The following is a 17,911-nucleotide window of genomic DNA, read 5'->3' on the forward strand; positions in this document are numbered from 1 at the left end:
GCCAGGGATAACAGCAGATGTTGAAAAACTAAACACGAACGCCAGGAATGTGAATGTGCTTCTGGTTGTTTAAATAAGGACAAATTAAGAAGGAAGAATAAAGAGAAAAGGCATTTGTCTGGAGTGCAGCAATGCCTGGAGACTTCTGCCATGATCAGAGTGACTTTGTGCTGTGCAGGCTGTGAAGGATTAGCAAATGATGGAGCCAGGGGGACTCACACACCAAATCAGTAAATCAGTCAAATATGAGCCTCTGCATTTCACAGCTGATGCTGAGAAACAGCAAAAGATGAAGCAACTTGTCCAAGGATTGATGCCAGGTTTGTCCAGAGCTCTGTGCACCTCTGGAAGCAGTGCCAGGCTGAAGAAGCAGGCCTTGGCTCAGGGTTAAGGACCTGAGAGTTTTAACCTTTGGAATGACAGCAGTCAAAGGGGAAATATAACTCTGGGATCCTAGATTCTGAATGACCACTTGCAAATGGCTTCTGACTGCAAAAACCCCAAGGTTTCAGTGCTTCAGACTGGCTTATATTCGGATTGGAACCCTCTTATTTCTGTCGAGGTGGCTGCAGGAGTAACCACCACTCATGTACAGAGCTGTGGATCAGCACTGGCACTGCCATGGGAGCTGGGAGCTTTGCAGTGGATCAAAGGCATGGAATTACAGGACACATCCATTCAGTCTTCCCTCTTACTGTGCTGCAGGGTTATTTCTTGTTTGCAGCTCAGGACACACTGAAGGTCTTTCCTCAAAACCATCACCAGCTCAAGCAGCAACGCCGGGTGCTTTGCTCACCTCCTCTGCTTCATCCACGGGGTCCATATGTCATTCCTGAGATTAAACCACTTGGAGCCCATGAGCACTTTGCCAATTATTTTCAAGGCAATGAGGATTTTCTCCTTTGTTCACCCTGTGCAGGCTGGGCTGACGATGTTCAATTAGAAGCTGCTCTTTGTTCTAGCACAGTCAGGAGGATTCTTGCCAATGATTTGAATGAGCATTGGGTAAAGCTTATGGCTAAATCCAGTCCTTATGCAAAAATCCATGGATTTCTACTGAATTGCTTTTCTCCCAGTGAAATTAGTGGGAGCTGTATGAGAACATCTAAGGGAAGATTTAGTTCCTGCTTGTAACAATATGTTACCCCCTGATACTGGGCCTGTTTTGAAATGTTTATTGTTAAATCCGTGTATTTTTGGTTATATCTCATTAAGAACATAATACAGCCTTGGAAAGTACATTCTGAAAGGGTATTACAACCGGATTGGGATTACTGTTTGTGAGAGACTTTTAACTAGGGGGAAATTTCAAATTCAATTTACAGTAATGTCAAACCACAATTAATATATAGGCAATGATAAGGGGAACATGCAGAAGTACACATTGATAGCACTACATCAACAAATAAACTTTTGGAGTTAGTAATTAGGTACACAAGATTATTATATGTTTAATTGACTAAAGCGACAATTTGGAATTACATCTAGTCACATTTAATTGGATTTGGAATCTCTAGAGGAAAGGAAAGAGAAGAGAAGAGAAAAGAGAGAGCAGTGTAGAGAGGCAGCCATAAAAGCAAACTGATTTTCTAAAGAATGTTAAGACACTGCATTAATATCCTTTGCACAATACTTTTTTAATATCCTTCAGCCTAGAAAGAGAAATGCAATGATTGTCACAGACAGTGAGAGTACTAAAGCATACTCAATTAGGTTATTACTTTTAGTTTGGGGTGGGTTTTAAGCTATAGTTTAATCAAAGGTGAGCTATGTCTGAGTTTGCCATAGACAAGTGGTATTCCAATGCTGCCAAGATACAGAGTATTGCACACGTTAATGCTGTCCTAGAAAGAATGTACTTAAATGTAAGATATTTCATCCCCAAATACTTCAAAGAAAAAAAAAAAGAAAAGCCAGGCTAAGATATTGTCTAGTACCCATTAAATATTTCCTTAGAGCAAAATACTGAAAAGTTATTAAAATAAAATGTCGCTTTTTGGCAGATAGTTTAAAAAATTTACCAATGTTTGTCTTGAGGCTGGACAAAGACTGAGAGTTATGTGTAATCTTTTGGTAAAAAAAACTCATGTTGCACTCTTCTAACATCACCTGCATTAAATATTGCTGTATGCATCCTTCCCTCCCTGCACACTCATTTATTCTGCTTTTGTCACGAGGAGGGCCATGACTGCTGACTGTACATTCATCACAATGGGAGGCACCGTGTGTGCAACAAGCCACCCCATCCATCTGTATTGGCAGCTAAAAATTGATAGCCCAATGAGGAAGGAGGTGGTTATCTCACTATTAAGATCAAAATGAAGGATTACTGCTTAAAAGACTGCCGACAAAGGTAGCTCTTGGGCATATCAATCAACAGCACACGATACAGTACCGCAGTATTTATAACGAAGTAGATTTTCTTGGACTAATTTTAAGGGCAAAATTCAAGGTTGTTAACCCTTGACTCATACTTCAATTTTATGGAGTGCCATAAAATTTAATTCCAGATACTGTATAGCCCCCTAAGCTATTTTTTGTGAAGTCTTCCTACCTTAGTGACACTTTCCTCTCGCAATTTGCATGGTACTAATCCTCTGACACCTTTCCAAACTCCTCAACTGGAAGGGGAGCAAAAAAATGGCTGTAACAAATGGTCTCAGAGGAACCTGCAGTGCTCTGTGAAGGATGAGTAGGCAAGACCCCACGCTACCAAGATTACTGATGTGAGGAGTAGACCATTGACTTTAATGCGACTCGTGTCTTGAGTGATACTTACTTAAAATGGCTGTTCAGCCCCATCAGCACAAATTGAAGTTGAAGGGTACTTCCTTCTGCTTGAGTTTCTACTCCTTCCCGAGGAGCAAATTTTGTGGTAATATCTTTTATTTGGAAAGGCTCATTTCTACAGGAGTTTGGCACCACCAGTGAAGAACCGGCCTCCATCCCCAGAGGGAATGCAGCATTTGGGCCTCAGGTGGTGGAAAACCCTCCTGCCTCCCAAAATGGACCTGGTCCTCAGGGTCTCTTTTTCCATACAAAGAATTTAAGGATTCTAGGAACAGCATATGTCCCATGCAACAAAATTGCAGGGTTTGATTCTGATCCCATTTATTTTGGCTTATTCTGTGAGAACACCTGTTACATCTCTACTTCATGTGAAGTGGTGCAAAATATGTCTGACATAAGCCAGAGTAATAAAGATCAGAATGTGATTTTTTAAATCTTCCCTCACATGGCAAATTCTTCCTTTTTTAAACTATTATTAGTTACATTCTTATTGGTAAAAATGGAATAAATCTGAGTCTCAGGAGCTGCGGAATTTCAGTACTGCTGTGAGTGCAAAGTGCATCTCATTCAGAGAATTACCCACTGGGCTAGTGTTTGCAGTGCCTGTGAACTTTTGTATATACTTTCCAGCAGAGAATTTCTTCTGTACAGAACAGTTTGATTTTTTTTTCCCACTGGGTCAGACTCATTTAAAATCCTGAGTTCACAAACACATTTTGTGAAGGGGTCATTTCTTCAAATGGAATGTCTTTTTTTGTCTCTTTACACTGGTATCCATTGACTTCCCTTCTTGATGTCATGGATATGAAGCTTCAAAGAATAACCCTTTAAAGGAGAAGCTGTCATAGCTGTCCTCTCCCCCAGGGGTTCAGGCCATCCTGCTATGCAGCAGGGCTGGAAAAGTGGTGTGAAGGACAAGATTCACCCCAGTGCCTCCATGCAGAGTCTAAACCAGAAGCTGTGGTTGGGCTAAGGTGGGAATGAACCAGAAGTAAAGGGGGAGCTGAACTGCTTCCAGCCATTATCACCATCTGCTAAACAGAAGGGCCAAAGGGCAGTGGTAGGACTCTGCCTCATGAATACTTTACTCCAGAGCTCACAGCTCATTTCTCTTCCTAGCAGAAAGCTCCTGTGTGGGCCTGGCCAGACCCCTGCGGCACCAGAAGCACCACCTTGGTGTTCGTGCCCCACTCCCACTCCTTGCCTTTCTCCCAAGTCGCTCCCATCTCCGACTGCAGAAGCTTTGAAATGTCAGCAGAGATCAAACCATTTGTTTGATCCCCTGCTGCACTGGGTTTTCACCAGGAGGCAGAGATTGCTCTGAGATTTTGTGCCTTTTGTGCGCGTGCCTGAGCGTGGGCTACGCGAGGGATTCACCGAGATGCTGACACACGCAGGAGAGGCAGCTGGGGGCCCAGTGCTGCTCCCACTCAACAAACAGCTCCTGCAGACACATCCCCAGCACCAGCAGCAACATTTCCCCTCCCAGCAGCAACCTTTCCCCTCCCAGTGCACCGAGTTCTGTGCACTCAGCACCAGGGCTGACTTCAATGTCATCAGAGCACACAGCAGCAATTATCAGGATGATGCAGCGTGTGACACCACACTGGGACTTTCCACCACAGAGAGACTGAGCAGAGGTAGCATAATCTTTTTTTCTTTTTTTTTTTTTTTTTTATTAATATTCTCTCTATTTCATGGTGTAAAAGCTGAAAATAACTTGTCACAACTATACATGCTCATGTGCCTTTGTAACCAAAGCAACAGCTATTGATGCACACGCTTCGTGCTAACTACTCCTCTGCCCCAGCACTGGCTCACAACCATGAGCAACATTTTCCAAGGAAAAGGGAATAGATGGGGGACAGGATGGTTTGTTTTTTCCTTCTGTGAAGAAAGATTTGTAGATTAAGTACGTCACTCTTTGCTTTGATCAGTGGGTCAGGTATAAAACCTTCTGGCATGGCATTGACTACTTTTGTTTCGTCATATCATGATTCTTTTAACTGCTGGAAAAGTCTACTTCTGTCTACTTCTGTCATGACTTCAAAATACTGTACAGACCATTTGAATCCTTCAGTTGACGTCTTTACTGCAAAAAATTCACGACCTTAATTCTCAACTGCAAAGCTCTTTAATATTTATCCTACTTCTAAATCAATGTGTTTTCTCTCCTGATCTATTCGTCGTGCTCAGAGCAGTCTTTATCTTGTATCTCCTCTGGTTTTCTTCTCCTGATACAGGGTTTATCCTTTCCTTTGAACTTCTCCTATCCCTGACATCAACTGCCAGGAGTCCTCTTTCTTTAAACCATTCTAAAAACATTCAAATTGCTCCCTTCATTATCAACTTTTATATATTTCTTCTTCTTTGGCACTAACCTGTTCCATGTGACTGTGTAGCTCCTCTTAGGCACATTGCAAGGTTTGTTCTGCTAAATTTTTAAGGCCACATGGACTCACACTAAATAAATTATCTGACTTTCTGCATAAAGACACCACAGAATTGCACCCCTGCTTTCCTGCATTGGTGCCACAAAAGGAAATCAGAGACTGGTTTTGAGAAAGTTACCCAATGTCCATTTAAACAGTTGAGGAACAGAATATTTACCATTGACCATCTAATAGATTATTTGTTACAGGTTTTTTACCCAGTGTTGCCCCAATTTACGAACTGGGACCTTACTCATTCAATCCAAATTTCCATCAATTTATATTATGCACTAATTTCTGAAAGCTTAAAGATCCTTTAGCACATCCTAGCTTCTCCCTGTATATGTACCTACGGATCATGATCAAGGCAACTTTAAATATTCTTTCTGATTAGCTTTTTGATTAGCTTTCTTTGATTGTCCCCTTTAAAGTAAATCATCTATTTCTGGATCTTCTGTACAGTGATATGTAATACCTAATGCCCTGTGTTGCGTTTGAATATTAATACCCAACTTCCATTCTACTCTGAGACAAAGGTATAATGCCAATGAGTGGTGGAAAAGTAATTGGCAATGGATAATATTATTCAGTAAGATGGGCCTTTTTCTCTGTTCAAATATTTTATTCTGTGGATTGAAAAATATACATTCCAAGTTGACATATCATCAAATGAATGGGTTTCTTTTCATAACCCACTAGAGATATGCACTGGATGATTTGTCTATTGGCTGTTAGATTAAAAATAGATTAATTAAATAGAGTTCACTGCAAAAAATAATAATGGAAAAACTAAATGTATTATAGTAAATATCTTCAGAGTGGTAGCAGCAAGACAAAGTTTAAACTTACTTATTACTATAGTCATGTAAGCTCCCCAGCATTTCTTGTCCGCAATGCAATTTCTCAGCTGGTAACAACAAAACAAACAGTAGGCTTGTGATATTTTATCCCACAGAAAGAATCCCTCTCCAAACTGTCCAGTTTTACTCACACCTTGGCAAACAATTTCACTGGCTAAAAACTGTGCAATATAAGCTGGATGTTTCATTCTGTGAATGAAAATATACCACACTCATACATTCAGACAATGTCAAAAAAGCCCAATGTTGTCAAACAGGGTTGAAACCTTGAAAGTCACAGCCTGACCAACATCTGGCATTCCCATTTTAGTGTAAATTATTACCTCATTTATAAATATCTCAGTCTTCACTCATTAGCACATTACAAATCTAATTATTTTCATTATTCCATTGTGCAAACCATGTGGCCTATTTTATGCTAAAAGCTGAGCTCTATCATCCACTGTGCACTTAGATCCAAAGTCAATCCCACCTAGCCAAAGTCTTACACTAAATGCCATTGCACCAGCCAGGCATATGTTGCAGAAACTAACAGAACCCCAGGAAAGCATTTCAAAGCTTGTGTGTTCATATCTGCGCGCTTCCACAGCCATCTGTATTAAAAACTTAATTCCAGGATGTAGCCAACAAGTATTTGCCGCAGCTCAAGTGGAGGCCTTTAATTTGCATTGGAGTAAACTGGGCTTTTAGCTTTAATTCCTGCTCAACCCAGTGTTCTGGGCAAGACTGCAGCCACCACAGAGATGCTCTTAGCACGCAGAAAATGCAACTTGAATATTTCTGTCAGCTAAACTCAGCACCACGGAGAAAGCTTCCAGCAGCACGTAGAGGTCTGGGTGCCTTCAGACCTTTGCTTTGCACTCTGGTCACTGTTGTGAACACCAGGTGCTTCCACCCCAAAATCCTGGGCTGCGGCAGGCAGCCAAAAAAGCACCCAAAAAAGCAAAAAAAGCACCCAAAAAAGCAAATAAAGCCCAGCCCTGAAGGCAGCCAAGCACCTGTCAGCTCCTGTAGAGCTCAGCCTCATCTCACACCTTCAGGGGTGAACATCCCAGGCAAGGAAGTTCAGAGGGAAAAGCTCCTGGTAGCCAGAGCCTCCTGTGCAGCCCCAGCTGGTGCCCAGGCCTGTCAGCAGAGCTGGGTGCTCACACTCGACCCTGCCCTGCCATGGAGCAGGAGGTTTCCAAGCTGGCAGTAGCAGCAGCAGGGATGTTTTGCAATCCTCCTAATGGAATGACTGATAGGAGCTGACAGGCAGCCTCTCTGGGCAGTCTGGCTATCATATCACTGAGAAAACGTATTTCTCATTAATTCTTGAAGCTATTTCAGCAGCTCATGCTGTGCCACTCTTCACTGCAGGAAAGTCCCTTCTTTAATCAAATCAGGGGAAAATCTGTGTACGGTCAATGGCTCTTGGGTGCACTGGCAGAAGCTGGTGCCTGTCTGGTGTGCCTGGGTCTGTATTGTCCAAGAGGTCTGTTGAGCTTCTTGCTGCTTTAAGAATTCATTTTGAATCTTCTCATGCCAGAAAAGAGATAACATTTCCCTTATAGCTCCTCACAAACACCAACAGGTAATCCTCCCCCTTCTGTATCCATGGTCATATTGAAGGCCAACTCTTGCCTTGAAGCACTGAGCTTTCAATTTCCTGGTGGAAAATTTGGACATAAGTATATTCCTTTTCCTGGTCATTGGAACAAAAAGATTTTTTTTTCCCTTAAGCAGGAAGATCAGTTTGTTCTTAAGACATCTCACTGGTGTCCAGATGATCTCAGTGCAGCTTCTGACCAGTCTGTGGATTTCCTACCTCCCACTGCATCATGACTGAAGCAACTTGTTAAAATTAAAATTAACAACATTTTGTCAGGACAGAATGGGCCCCTTCCCATGTGTGCCATTTCAGGGATTCAGACCAGTCTGCCTTTGGAATACACTCTTTGTAAGACATAACTCTCAGCTGCAGAAAATCAGCATCATTCTGCTCTCAGGTACGGTAGTAAAAATATGGAGTAATTGAAAACTGGATTGAGAAGGCAAATAAAATAACATAACAGAGTTTCTATCATATTGATACTGATTTGGGAGCTTTTCACTGCTACTGTTACTGCTAATATTTCTATTTCAGAAACAATTCTACATGTACAAAACCAAGGAATTTAACAGTTTTCTTGCATCCTTTCTTTAATAATATCCACTTCCACATACTTTCTCCCTACTTCTATTTTTCTGGTATTAAGTCAGTAATGATAGAATAAATACTGCTTGAATCATAATGCTAAGAGAAGGTATTAGTTTAAATGTCACAACTATTAGAGCAGATGGATTAATTGTCTCTGATTTGAGGAGAGATGGATTTATTTAACACTTGCTAAATGAAATAGGCAACACATACCTTGCTGTAGTTGCTAGCTGTTGAAATCCCAATATTAAACAAATTATCAACCCAATTAGGATTGTAATTGTTAACAAGGACCTATAAATCATGTCTTAAGGATGCTCAACGGGAACAACCTGGTCAGCAAAACTCTAGACCATTTAAAAAACCCACAGGGCAGCTCAAAAGTAATGTACATATTTGAAAAGCAGAATTTTCCATTAATTCTGTTTTTTACTGGTTGCAAAGCAGAGCTTTAAGCATTACAAAGGAAAGCTGAAAAACCAGTGCAAAACCCCACCCATTTTGTGCTGTTCTCAGGCCCTCATTGTTCCCTTGAATTGCAAAGGTCCTTAAGAAGTTGCACATCCATTATCCCCTTCCCTTTCTTTGTGTACCTGCTCCTTTCTCTGGGAAACGAAGCTGCAGCAGGAATGTGTGCTGCTCCTGGGATCATTACTGGTGATGTGGCTCTGCCTGCACACCTGCTCTGAGGAACTGCAGAGCACACCATGCAAAAATAGACAGAGTCACTTTTCAGAAACATCTCTATACACAGTCAACTCGGCTTCTACTAAATTACCAGCCATTCAGGCACATGAAGTAGTTTGCTATTGCAATGACTCAGGCATGATTTTCCACTGACCCTCTGAGCAGTGCTGTCCATTTGACAGGCTAACCACATCAGTCACCATCTCAGGCTGTCTGATTCATCTCTTCACATTTAAGTTCCCAAAAGACATTGAGCTCTGTGCTGGGAAGCACCGACATCTCCTTCAGTCAGTTTCTGTATTCTAGCTTCCTTTTCTTCTTTTCTCTCTTTTTTTTCTCCTCCTCAGGCTAAAAGCCCTGAAAACCCCTTACAGCAAATATCCCATTTTTCTCCCAGGAGTATTCTCTTGCCAGGCTCACTCCCTGTCTCTCCCTGAACCTCCTGATGGATGCAGCATCCAGATGTTGGCCAAGGGATTCTGACTATATCTCCCTAAATCACTCAGTGGTGCTCAACCTTTGGCTCTGCCTGAGTTCAGATATCTGAGCCCAGGCTGCCAAAGCTGTTCAGCTGAGCACAGTTTATAATTTATTTCTTATCCACAAAAACAACGTGCTGTTTAAGCTGTGACCTGTTCCTGCCCTAGCAGGAGCCCTGCAGAGCTGTCCCAACACCTGCTGAGGACTTGGGATGCCAAAAGGCTTCTCCCAGCACGGGAGGGGAGCCCAGAGCAGCCACCGGGAATTGTTTCACTGGAATTGGGGTATTCCTCACTACAAAAATATATTTTAAAAGGGGACATTGTTAACAAAACTGGTTAAAAACTCTGGTTTTGACACTGGCTTCATGTAGAGGATAATTGGCCTGTTCACAGACACCACAGGCAAGGAGTTTCCAGAGCAGCCTCCAGCCTTCCCATACGCTGCACGTTCCAGGATTATTCTTTAATGACTCTTTGAAAGGATATAAAACATGGATTTTCTTTCTTCCCAAACATAAAGAAATCCTTTATTAGAGTATCAAGCAGGCCTTGAAGCCTTAGGTAACCCATCTGCAGCACCTCTGCCTTTGGGAAGACACGGATCTGCTCCTCAAATCCCCTTTCAAAACACGCTGCATCCAAACTAACTCGCAGAGACTTAAATACCTTAATAACTTAAAACCCCAAATAAGCTGATATTTGATGTGACCTACATTAATGGGGAGGCATTACAAGGCAGATAAGCAGAAAGTTCTCATCTATTGTGCAATACATGATTTATTCATACCATAAACATATTGAGAAAGGGATGTGCTCTGGCATTCTGTCTGCTTATTTTTGCCCCACAGAAAAAAAATATAAAATAAAAATTATGTAAGAGAATCGTGCTGTTGAGAAGATATTCATATCACAACAGCCCCAGACTTAGTGGCAGGACTGCCAGAGACTTTTGTATGGTTGGAAAGATATAGAGAAAAGCACATAGGTTGCACTGCAGTGCACCCATAATTCTAACTACCAGCCTAGGAGTGGAAGGAGTTCATAGAAGAGGCTAATGGCTTTACCCTGTCTGATACCATTGCATTAATAAAAATCATCAATAAAAGCATCAGTTCCTGCTGTACTGTAAATGAGACAGGGACTGAGTGTGCACTGCAGCTGCAAGATAAGGCACTAGAAAGATATCTAAATTTTTGGCTAATTCTAGATGTCAAGATAATTGGATTTTCCAAATTAAACCTTTCTGTAGTTAAAGAGGATTAAGGTTAGGAACTGTGGCAGGGAAAGCTACTCTCACTGTTATGAAGACTTTTTCACTACAGTGCCATTTTTCTTCTATGTCTGCTCTAATGCAAAATGGCAAGAGCTTCATAAAAATATTGAAGCAGTTACATCATTTGCCATCAGAAGCTGGCACAGGGAAGGTTCCTTTCTCGTGCATCTACCTATTCATTTTATGAGTTCTTAACAGAATTTTAGTGAGTGTTGAGTCACAGAATTATAGACTGGTTTGGGTTGGAAAGGACCTTAAATCCAATCCCATTTCACCCCCTTCCACTATCCCAGGCTGCTCCAAGCCCTGTCCAACCTGGCCTTGGACAATTCCAGAGATGGAGCAGCCACAGCTTCTCTGGGCAACCTGTGCCAGGACCTCACAACCCTCACAGGGAAGAAAACCTTGGATATTGCAGAGCCCAGAGGCTCAGAGAAGAGTATGAGACAGTTTTGGGTCAAAAATGGGTTTAAAAACTCGATCAAAACAAAGTTTGTTTCTTAAGAATATCTTTTGGCTTCTTATTTTTCACTATAGCAAAGTGCATGCCTCAAACCTGTAAGTGAGGCATCCCTCAAGCTTGTGCTTCGTGAAGGAATTAATTGGTATTTTAATAGAGGTGCTGACAATATAAATACCCCTTGAGACACTTTGTCTCCATATGGTTTCTCTGCAGAACTTCTCTGATTCCCCACACTTCCAAAACAGGGATATAAACCTCCTGACACAGCAGAGCATGAGTCAGTCCCATAACTACAAAAAGAAATCTTCCACATCACCAGCTTATTCTGCAGACTCTTTTAAAGCAAGTTTTCGCATCTTTGCTGGAGAAATAGATTCTGTCCACTGCTGAAGTAAAGCACATTCAGTGGCCTCGTGTCAGTCACAGCCCTTACATTCATTATTGTACCTTGCTAGAGGAGCTCTCCCTTATATTTTAAAATCACCTCAAGGACTCCATGTTTTCTATCTTTTCTGGAATTAAGGGCTGGAGTGTAGCTCCACGTGATGAGACTTGCTGCAGAGCTCAGTTGCAAGATATGCAAAAAAAAAAAAAAATCTTTCTTTATCATTTTGTCAGCTTAGCAGCTGCCCCCACACTCACGAGAGCCTCACACTCCTTCACTCTGAGGCCAGAAAAGCAACATCCTCCTTCTTGCACCTGGCAGGACATTGTACAAAGGCCTGCTCTGATGCAAGGACATCAAAACACGTGAAAACAGGGAAAAACCAGCTGCCCAACCCTCTCTGCAAGGAATTTCTGGAAGTCCATTGAGCCCTTCCAATCCTCTTTTTGGTGTGTCTGTATCTTGAGTGACATGTGCACAGCACAACAAATGTTCTGGAGGCATCTCTGCTTCCTGGACAAGCTGCCAGATATTCATCCACAGTGACAGATTTCAGTACATAAAGGCGTGAGCAGAAAAATCCTCTGGGATTTCCTCATATAAAGTTTTCTCCTCCAAAGTTTTTATGGGCTGAAGTTTTTATATCTTTAAAGACTTTACCCCCATAAAAATCCAAGAAGATAGTAAAACAAATAGTGTCTATGTCCAGAGTCAGTAGCCTGGGGGAAAATGCTCTTGGGTAATAATAATAATAATACCTTCAGTAACAGTATTGACCAGAAATGATCAATCTGCTTTTTTCCTCATTGGCTGACATTTCACTATTATTGCCCAAATAACTATTCACTATTTGCTGTGCAGGGTAGCCACAGGTACCAGGCAATGCAGAGATCCCAAAGTGTGACTTTGAAGTGATCTTGAGGGTTCTAAACCCAAAAATGAACTTTGCAGACTGCAGAGCTTGCCTGGTCCAGCCACTCGCTTCCCCACCTCGCTCCCTCTCTCCACCTATTTTAAACCTGAAGTGTGTGGATACACCCAAACCCACACTCACATGCTCACATCAATCTGGATTAGGAGAGGGCTGCCAACCTACAGAGAATAAGCAGAATACCCAACTTCTCACACAAAATTAGGCTGACCTAATTCCATGTCTATATTTACACGTGAAATTCAGAAAAACTTGGAAAAAATTATTTTTAAATGTATCTTAGAAAGTTAGATTGGTGGCATTGTTTGCTACATGATCCTCTAAAGGCCCTGAACAACAAGATAATTACAGCCACAGAAATAAGAAAAGCTAAAATCACTTTCTTGTCAATCAGTGCAGACTGGTAAGTTTTCCGCAGGAAGGAATGGGAACAGATCCCCTTGTGTGTGCCCCAAGCTCTTGGCAAGAGGACACACTTGTTATTTTCTGGTCTGATACCTCCAGATCTGTGGCATTAACCATGGATAACATGGTTCTGCCCACGGAAAGCTGGATGTTCTCCTCACCTGGGTGGAATGTTATTATTGCCCCGGGTGGCCATAATACTATTACACACATTTGAGGCTTGTTAATTCTCCAGGGCTAAACTGGCCACTCCAGACTGCTTCCATCCCAATAAACGCAGGATAATGTGCTGGCTAAATATAGAAATCCAAAATATAAACAAATCCCCAGTGATACCCTCAAGATCCAGGCAGAGTAATCAGTGTAAGAGCACTCAGGGTGCACGTGTGGCAGCCTATCCTAAAATCTACTCAAACCAACTGTAACAGCACTTCTGCATGCCCCATATCAATCAACAGGATGGAAATAAACTGGCATAAAACCTTATCAAGAGTCCTGTTGTCTAAAGCCATTAGAGAGAAGGACATGGAAACTTAACTAATTGGCACTCTCAGCCTCCCATCCTGGGGTGGTGGGAGCAGTCATCAGCTGAAGGGATGACTCACGGAGCCACACTGTGCCTTGGATAATTTTGCCCAGGTTGGGGATAGACTGGAGAGCAAAAATGAAGGCTTGTCAATAACACAGAGAGCTGGTCCCATGGTGACACCCTCTGTGAATCACCCCAGGGGACCTGGGAGATTCATACCCCCCATTGAAATGCAGATATCCATTCCTCCCATGCCTGTCTGACCATCCCTGTTAACTCTGTGATAGTGCTGAGATATGGGAATAGGAATAACAGTTCCTCACTAGGAAACTTCAAAACACAAATGCAATAGTACAGACAAGAAAAGAAACCACTGAGAGAGCAGGCCCTGTCCCCTGTGTGTCAGGGGGTGGCACAGCCCCATCCCATGGGGGCTCAGCCCTCCTGCAGTGCCAGCTGTGGCTCTGCTGGAGCAGGGATCCTGCACAAGGGGGGAGTTTTCCTCTGCAGCTCCAGGGCTGCTGGAGATGGGCCTGGGCTCCCTCTGGCAATGCAGGGCAGCAGAAGCTGCTCCTCTGGGAATGCAGGGCAGCAGGAAACTGCTCCTGTGGGAATGCAGGGCAGCAGAAGCTGCTCCTCTGGCCATGCAGGGCAGCAGAAGCTGCTCATGTGGGAATGCAGGGCAGCAGAAGCTGCTCCTCTGGCAATGCAGGGCAGCAGAAGCTGCTCCTCTGGCCATGCAGGGCAGCAGGAAGCTGCTCCTCTGGCAATGCAGGGCAGCAGAAGCTGCTCCTCTGGCAATGCAGGGCAGCAGGAAGCTGCTCCTCTGGCAATGCAGGGCAGCAGGAAGCTGCTCCTGTGGGAATGCAGGGCAGCAGAAGCTGCTCCTCTGGCAATGCAGGGCAGCAGAAGCTGCTCCTCTGGGAATGCAATGGGCAAAGGCTGCTATGCTGTCCCAAAGCTCAGATTGTACCCAGGTAAGAATGCTTGGCTCCTCCCCTGGGTGCAGCCAAGCAGGGCCCATCTCCCCATGGGATGATGGAATTTGATCAGCCCTGCAGGGACACTCACTGGCCATGAACAGAAGATAATTTATAATTAATGACCCATGAACAGAAGAGATCTCCTGGAGGGAGGATTGGTTGTGGGAGAGATAAAGAAAACTCCTAATGAACAGCAGGTAACTGCCCCACCTCTAGCAGATGGGAATAGAATTCACACAATTTCCAACCTAAGACAGCAGGAGATGCAGCCAAGGCAGAGCTGAACGTGCTCTGACCCAAACTCCAGCCCAGGAGGAGCTGCAGCTCAGCCTCCCTTGCTCTGGTGGATAAAAATGCCAAGCAAGGCTGTTCCCAGGCTGGCAGCTCCTCCTGGCAGCTCCAGCACCACTGGGGTCCACCGAGTGTGAAATCCACCTCTCTGCACCAGCCCAGCACAATGCATCATTTGAGTCATTTCTCAGGGATGAAAAGGTTCATAAGCTTCGTGTTGCCCTCTGCATAGGAGTGAATTTTACTCTTAATGCAAACGGTGCTTAAATGCAATATTTTAAGACTAATATTCCGTACAGGCACAGTGTCTGATTCGTGCCAACCCAAGGGGTAATATGAATGCTTAGTGTTTTTTAACCAGCTCCCAAGGACTGAATAAAACCCTCAGATGAAAGCTGTGACCTTCAAAGAGCATGGAATCACTCTTTCTTTTCATCTAGGAGATAATTTAGCTAATACTTTTCTCCTCATTGAAGACAGAGGCTTGCTGCACTGAAAACTGTTTACAAATGTTCTTTCCCCATTAAATTGATTTTCTGAGTATAGATAGGCAGTGTTTTCTGGAACTAATTTAAATTCCTCTCTAATTAATATTCAGAACCAAAATATGTTATCTTTGCATGACTGTGCAATTATTAAAGGGAAAATATCATCAGAGAATTAAGGGGTTTTTTGGTGTTTTTTTAACTAGCCATTACCCAATGAGAAATGTATCATTTCTTTGTCTTTTTTAGGCTGCAGCTCAAGAAGCCTTCAAGAGAGAAGTATCTTTTTCAGTTATGTACACACCATTTGTGAAAGGAGACAAGGCTGACAAAATAAAGGAGGCAAATAAAAACTTTGCTAAAGAGCACCCTGATTACATGCAGCACCTATTCACAGGTAACAGCAGATGTCTTGAGCACTGTGTACTCTTTGTTTGTGATTGTGTCTTAAAAGGAGGCTGAGAGAGTCTGAGGCTTGAGCTTCAGACATTTCTATACTTCTGGGGGGAAAACTGTCATATGAGATTTGCTCTGTGATTGTCCATGATTTTAGGTAATCAAATGAATTCTGAGGCAAAGCACAAACTTCACACTGCAAGTCCCCATAAATACATTTTTTACCCATGAAGTGCCACATTTGTGTTATTGAATTTCATTATTGCAACCAATCTTTTGTTCAAAGGCAGGTTTGCAGTGTGCTGTGGTGGCAGGGAGACCCAAGCTCACTCCAGCCCCATGGATTTCTGTGACCACTGATGGTCACCCCTTCAGCAGAGCCTTCACCTTTCCCTTCTGAGAGCTCTGCTGGGCTGGCAGCAGCTCTGAGACACCTCAGCTGCAGGGATGGGAACAGAGAGCCAGGCTTCCTTCAGCCAGGGTCAGCAAGGGCATTCTCTTGTTGTCACCTCCCATCCCAGTGAACTCCAGCAGCCTCTCCTGGGGTAAACAGAGGCCCAGGTTCTGGTGACCATGGCCTTGTTTCAAGAGGAATGGGCATGACATTTTGGCAGGGGGATAAAAGACATTTCTTCTTGTCATTAACTTGCTGACCTGGAGCAGAGCTGTCCCTGATAAGGCTTGGCTCTGAGCTGGTGATTGAGAAACATGAAGGGGAAAGTACATTTTCCAGGTCAGATTGTGGAAAGCCTCTACAAAGTTTGCCAGACAAACTGAGTGTAGCTGACCTCTCCCTGCCACCTCCAACACAATCATCCAAAAGGCTGAGGAGCTGCCCAATTCCTGCAAGCCCCAGGTCAGATGGCCCTAACCCTGCCCAGCTTCCAAAAGGAGACAGGCTGCATCTTTGGAGAAAAGAAGAAAATAAAATCTCCTTCTAAAACACAAACAGGAATTAGGAAACCTAGTGCTCACCATTAAACTGTGCAAGTAGGTAACACAAGCCAACCTGTTTTGCTCATTCTTGTTTAGCTTTAGAAAACCAGTACAAATCTAGATCATGTTTTGTAAGTTGCAGGCCACCCATGTGTTGGATTTCTGGCAGGAGCTTTGGGCTTGTTCAAAGAGAGAAAATGAGGGCTTATCTGTCATGAAAGTTGTAAAATCCCTGGCTTCCATTTACTTACTGATGGGACTGTGGAGAATTTCCTGGGACAAAAGTACTGGCATTAAAAGGAGCATAAAATAAAACTCCCTCAATTTACAGCAAGGGTGAGACTTTAAGGAGCACATAAGCAGCAAAAGTGTGCAAGTGTTGCACTGAAACTCAGTTTGTGTTCATAAATCACTGAATGATTCTGAAAGTGCCACCAGCTACTTTCTTATTCCTCCTTTTCCAGGAACAAAAAGGAAGAAGGTAAAAAAAAGAGGGGATTAAAGATCCCAGTCTTATAGAGGTTTAGTCAATTCTAAAGCAGGCAGACTAGAGCCAGTTCTGCTTTCAAATATTTTTTTTACAAAAATCTATCAGTTAAAAGAATTACTTCAATTTTATTTTTTTTCAGAGTGCAGGTTCTGGGATCACTGAAATTTCTGGGATTTCAACGGTACCAAAGGCAAAGGAAAAAACAAATGTAAACATATCAGGGCTGTCCTGAGAACCCTCTCAGGCAGAGCAGATATGGCTCCTTGTCCTTCACTTGATGCTAAGTCAGAACAGTATTAGGTGAAGTCAGCCAAGTCTGTAGTGTTTACTCAACTTATCTATTCAGATCTGATAAAAATCTAAAATCTAAAATCATAGTGCCCACTAAAAAAAAAAAAATCACAAGCCACATGTTCAGTTCTTTGTCAGTGTGGTACTGAGAGCATTCAAACTGCAGGTCTGAATCTCTCATAGGTGAAATTAAAAATAGGAGTTAAATCCTATTCTATCAGTGGGTGTGAAATACCAGGCATCTCACGAACATGTTCTTTTAAATACCCTTCCTATTCTGCAACAAATATCTGTCCAATTTTAGTCCAAGTTCTGCTGGAGTGTAAGGCCTGAAATGGTTTCAAAGTTTTCCTATTGCCAAGGAAAAGGAGCAGATACCCATAGAAATCCAAGTGTACAATGCAGTTTGTCACGAAATTGGGAATCCATCAGCAGCAGAATATGCTGCAAGGGAAATATCAGGTCCACTTGCTTTGATTTATGTCAGGGTAAGTCTGGAGAGCACTGAGTGGGGTTCTCCATTTGTCACTGTGACCACACAGCCTGGCATCTTAAAAGCAGAGCTCCCTGCAAACAGAGCACTCCTTTGTGAGAAGTGACACTGACATTCAATCTAGGTTTAT

General features: G+C 42.9%; 1 non-coding gene across 4 annotated transcripts in view; it reads left to right on the forward strand.

The window, feature by feature from the left end:
* Positions 1-4,169: 4,169 nt before the first annotated feature.
* Positions 4,170-17,911, forward strand: part of LOC129124501 (uncharacterized) — a 28,172-nt gene continuing 14,430 nt past the window's right edge. For all 4 annotated transcript variants that reach the window (XR_013183699.1, XR_013183701.1, XR_013183700.1 and 1 more), the window contains exons 1-2: positions 4,170-4,430; positions 15,425-15,572. This is a non-coding gene — a transcript (uncharacterized LOC129124501). The remainder of the gene's footprint in view (positions 4,431-15,424; positions 15,573-17,911) is intronic.

This window comes from Agelaius phoeniceus, chromosome 10 (assembly GCF_051311805.1).
Source record: "Agelaius phoeniceus isolate bAgePho1 chromosome 10, bAgePho1.hap1, whole genome shotgun sequence".
NCBI lineage: Eukaryota > Metazoa > Chordata > Aves > Passeriformes > Icteridae > Agelaius > Agelaius phoeniceus.